Genomic DNA, 5,906 nt, shown 5'->3' on the forward strand with positions numbered 1-5,906 from the left:
AAGTAGATATTTGTAAAATGTATTCATTTCTGATGCTTTCTGTTACCTTTACCTCATGGAAACAAGTATTGTGAACCCAAACCCTTGTGAGAATATAGAAAATAAACGCCCTTTGGTTTGAACCATTCCACTAAGCAACAGAAATGACAGAACCCTCCCCCCCTCCCATGTCTGGTTCTCTTATCCTACTTGTGATGCAGCCATTATAAACCTAAAAGGGAAAATGGAGTAATGAAATCTGACTTTTTCAAGACCCTGTGTTCTCACTTTGTATATTAGTAGGTGTTCCTGGCAGTTATCCCATTAAAACCAACTCCATTACTAGAGTCTTAAAGTGAAAGAGCTTGCCATATTGGGTCTCTCTCAGCAAAAGGCTGAACAAAAGTTATTTAAAAAAGACAAAACTTTCTTGATTTTGGAATTTCCTTTGGTACACATTGTTTCCTTTTAAGATAGATCCTGCATACTATTAAATCCAAAACAGAAAGTAATTTAATCCCTCATATCTAAGATAGATATTTCATTTTTAACATTTATAAAGATAAGATGGGTTTTAGAGTACTGTACATTAAATCTATTCACATTTTTGAAGGTCAAAAAAGCTATTATAATTCAATATTAAAAATACAAAAATAATTTTTGGTGATATTTTGAATGAGAACTTTTTCTTGCCTCCTATACATTCTGTCTTGTTATTGCCAGTGCTTACTATAGATTTTTGTTCAGTGATTTTATATATATCATTTTAGATATTTGATGATTATTTTCCTTTAAGCTCACAGGCAATTCTGAAAAAAGGAAAATAAAAACATACAATTTACTCTTCTTATTGAATTTCTAAAAATACTAATAGAGGTGTAAGATAAAATTTCTTGTTGCTGCCCAAAGCCCAGTGGAAAATGAATATTTCTTTTAAACTTGGAAAAAGAGGGCAGAATTCTTACTTCTTAATCCAATTAAAATATCTTCCTTAAGTTTTTGCATGCTTTCTAGTTCTTTAATGATTTGTTATTGTAGCTTCAGGGACAAATGTATGATTTAGTCTCTCAGCCTTCACTCTGAGCTAGAGGACTGTTCACATAAGCCCTTAATTCTAACTTCTACATGGTGTGTGTGTGTGTGTGTGTGTGTGTGTGTGTGTGTGTGCGTGCTCGCGCGCGTGCACACGCGTGCATGTCCATGTTTTGTGGGGAAAGACAAGACAAAGGAACATATAGGGACTTATGAAATAAGATTAGCGTTCTTCCTAATTATAGAAGAAAAGTGCTCAAAATGTCCTTTACTTAGTCAATAATTTATTAAATGGTCAAAAATATAGAGAGCAGATGTACCTATAATAGTTTTTAATAGATAGAAAGCCATCACGCCAAAATTTCCATGCGAACTTCTTGCAACAACCCATCTTCAAAATGAGTTATAAGATGAAAAGTGTTCATTTATGTATATGCAGTCAAAGTTACAATGAAATAAAAGCACCGAATCTAAAAATTAAAACAATAAGCTCAGAGATAACTTGTCTTTTATAAACCTTAACGGAACAAATAAATGGTCAGAAGTGAACTAAGAGGTTAAAACTCAAAGGGGATTGAAGGGATGAGTTTGATTGGGTGTCAAAAATTAATGGACACTTGAAAAAACTTTTAAAAATGACAAAATAACAGGAGCTCAAATACTTATGAAGTGAACTTATTGGTTATCATTCTCATCATGGGTACCATAAAGAGAAATACTACCAATCTTACAAAATATGGCGCTATTTCCATTTTTTGTCACATTCTCTGGCAATTTCAATTTTTATCATATTTTCTCTGATTTCCCTTTCCTTTTAAAATTGTCTTCATTGAGGACATTGAAATATAAACCTTATTAAAGATATTGTAGCATCCTCTTTCCATTTGATGTAAGCATGTTCTAACAATTTATGTCAAAAAGTTGTGCCTTTTTGCATTTATTCTCTTGACTTAATTTGATATTTAAGTGTTACTGATTAATCATTTTAAGCCTAAACTTCATATTATTAATATAATATTTGTATACGAAGGAGTGAATTCAAACAAAATGCTCTTTCTTTGATTAGAACACACTACATTGTGTAAAAGAAAATGTATATTCATATTTATGTTAGTTTTGAGCTATTAATATAAACACCCCTTCATGAGTTACAAAATGGTATTCATAAACCATTTTGAGTAAACAATGATCATTCCCTACGAAAAAGTGGAAACCTATATTATATTTCATTTTCCTTGCTAATAATTTGACAAATGTGATTAGAAGGAACAGCTTGTGACATTTTCCAAATATCTGCTGAGTAAAATAAGTTCAAGTGAAAATTTAAAGATGTTTGACAGAAATATTTCCTAAAGACACAAATCTTTGCATTTTACACGACACCTCTGATCTTTCTAGAATCAGTTCCATTTTGCTCTCATGCACATTTGATCTGGCTTTTTTAAAACTGAAATGTTTGCACCATGTTCTCAATACATTTCTAGCACTCCAACCAAGCATAATAATACAACACCATCATTTCACAGTTTTTTTTCTCAACTATTACCAATCTTATTTAAAGCTTAAATAGATGTGGAATTATGCTTATTTATTAAAATAGAACAGCAATTAAATATTTTTAAAATGTATTAACATAATGCTAATGGTCTCATAAATCCCACTGAATAGAGAGATTCAAAGACTTCCAATGAACCTACAAACTTCTTTCACCTTATTGTGTTTATCTGACTGAATTTAGACATATACCATGCACATAAGATAGATTATTTTCCTTTTATTAACATTAGTTTTTTAAAAAATGTTTAGAAACCTAATTCATAATCTCCTTAACACATGGAGTTAAGCATTTGATCTGTGAGGGATAAGGAGAGGGAGAGGCATATCACACCACACATAATTTCAAAGACTTTGAAGTAAGCTTTCTAGCTTCTTCAAGCATTTAAAATTCTTCAAGAGCACATCCTGTCTCCTCAATTCTTTCTTATCATTCACTTATTCAACCAGTGCTGTTTAAGAACCCACTGTGGTCAAAGTGCTCTGTTAAGGACCCCAGGAATAAAATGATGAAAAATTCAGAGGCCGCCCTCCTAGAGACAGCAATCTAAGCAAGATGATAGAAAAATGTACAAAGCAACTGTAAGATAGATGCGATATGTGACACAAGAGAAGTAGAAGTGATAAGAGAATTTAGAGACATGAACAGTCATCCCCTAGCCTGTGCATCTCCAGAGGAAGCCGGGTTAGAGCCGATGTTAAAGTTCCCCTGTAGTATTGATCAGCTGTGTGGGGCGGGCACGAGCCTCAGACAGGACGTTGGTGTGAGCAGAGCCGGAAAGGTGGTGGTTCACTTCCATGCATGGTGTTCATTTTCTTCTCTGCCAGTGTTGGTGTGCCTGTATCTCCATGGCCTATTTTCATACACACTTAATGGATTTTTTCTCATTTATTTTCATAATTTATATTAATATTGCATTTGTTCTATTGTGCATGTAACAGTTTCTTAATGAGATGATTTTGATACTATTAATAACAAAACTGCCTAAGTGCCAATTTAAAAATACATTTTGCCAAATATCTATGACTAATTTAAACTACTAGCTTCAAAGGAAACTTAGCTGTGAGTTGGATGTTCAATAACTCTGGGGTAGCTTATTTTAAGGTAAAGGTGTCCCCAAGAATATACATTCACAATTTTGTATCTCTGCGTGTATAAGGTTTTAGTATTAATATTTCTGTACTACGCCTTAGAAAATATAAATAACATTTTCATAAAAACTAGAAATGTCAAACCATTGATAAAGCCCCACTGGTTTTATTTTCTCCAGGAAACACTCTCTGTTTGGGTATTCCACACTATCACAACACAGTCATACTGAGACATACCTTCCTTAACCACACAGCTCATGGGACACCCACTTTTTCCAGATGCCGGAGGAATATGACAGGGAAGCAAGAAAAAACTTTATTGTCTGGCCTTTTAACATATTAATATGCAAAACTATATGAATTAGCAAATTAAAAATGATAATATTTATATAATCAATGACTTTTTATTAACTAATCAGCTCATCAACTATCCTGAAATGTTGTCACTATAAATGGAGATGTAACCTTATGAAGAGGAATGAAAATTACTATGGATTTTTTGAAGGTATTTTAGTGGTTTTATACAACAATTTAAATGTCCTATTTTTTTCCTCATTTCAATGCCTCAGAATTTATTCTTAAAAAAATGTGTGCATATGCACACAAAATACATATGTAGCTAGAATTAGGACCATGCAAATAAAGAGAGAATCCCACCCCAAAATATTAGATATTTCAAAAGTAGCTTTGATTGTCAAATTTGCCATGGCTGAGCATTTTTTTTAGCATTTCATTGTATCTTGTTATGTCATCGAAATCCTAGCCACATATGTGTGATGAAGACCACATCTGCATCATGTGTCCACTGAGTTGCGATTTTAGTCTTTATTTAAAATAAAATGTTATTTGACTTTGCTGTATTAGAAACAGTGTTTGTTCAAGTTTTTTAGTTCTCTTCTACTTTCTACCTGTATAAATAATAAATATATACAAATGTAGCATAATGTTATATGTTTGGTCACATTCTCTCTCTCTCACACACACTCAGAAATTACTCTATATCCATACTAGTGGAAAGAAATCAAAATAATACAATAAAATTTTGAAGATGGCATTATAATTAGTGCCTTCACAATAACTTGCAGGTTAACATAAATATTTAATATAAACTTAAAAGCTTTTCTAAAGCATAAGATACTTTCTCTTGTCCACATAGCCCAATTCTTATCATCAAATCGACATTGTTATAACTCTTCATTCGCTCCCAATAACCACCCATTTTTTACTTATCTGATTCTGTTTTGCTGCTCAGCAATACCAATTCGCTAGACTTATTATGACTGAGACCATCCACTTTAATGCATCCCTTTTCCACCTACTTGTCATGTATCCATGGTCAGAGGCTACAGTTTTATTCTATTAATAGGGGCAGAGGGTTGAGATATACAGGTTAGAGCACAGCTAGACAGACAATATATATCTATCTTGTTGAGATATTTTAACAGGATAAGGAACTGACGAACACAGAGTCCCACCATATAAACTTGCTCCCTTAAAGAATCTAGAGCAAGTTGTCTCCACCCGAACACACTGGATGTATTGAGCCTGAAAATTTTTCATTGTAGATGTCCTCTGCATTGTAATACGTTTGGTATCATCCCTGGCCACCACCCACTAAATGTCAGCAGTAATGACCCAGTTGTGACAATCAAATATGTCTCCAAATGCTTCTAAATGTTCCCTGGGGGTAAGATCCTGCCAAATTGAGAAGCACTGGTCTAGAGCGATTATTTATTTATTTATTTTTTAAAGATTTTATTTATTTATTCGACAGAGATAGAGACAGCCAGCGAGAGAGGGATCACAAGCAGGGGGAGTGGGAGAGGAAGAAGCAGGCTCACAGCAGAGGAGCCTGATGTGGGGCTCGATCCCACAACGCCAGGATCACGCCCTGAGCCGAAGGCAGACGCTTAACTGCTGTGCGATTATTTAATTATGTATCAGATTGCTTGCCATTTGATTTAGTGGATTGAAATATACTTATTTGATTGTTTCAAACTATTAAAAATATTAATTGGATTTGCTGAATTTGCTAGCATCTGTAGGCATGTGGTTAATATTAATGTCATTTTAATCAAGGTTGCCCTGTTGAATTTTTGAAAAACAGTGGAAATGATATAAAACAGAAAAAATAGCTTTGCTTTTCTATTGTTTTATTTATTTTTACCTTCCTAGTTTCATTATTATTTTAAAACTACAAAATCAAATAACTCTAGTTAATAGAAAATAATACTTTTAAATTTGTAGAA

Source organism: Ursus arctos, unplaced genomic scaffold, assembly GCF_023065955.2.
Source record: "Ursus arctos isolate Adak ecotype North America unplaced genomic scaffold, UrsArc2.0 scaffold_17, whole genome shotgun sequence".
NCBI lineage: Eukaryota > Metazoa > Chordata > Mammalia > Carnivora > Ursidae > Ursus > Ursus arctos.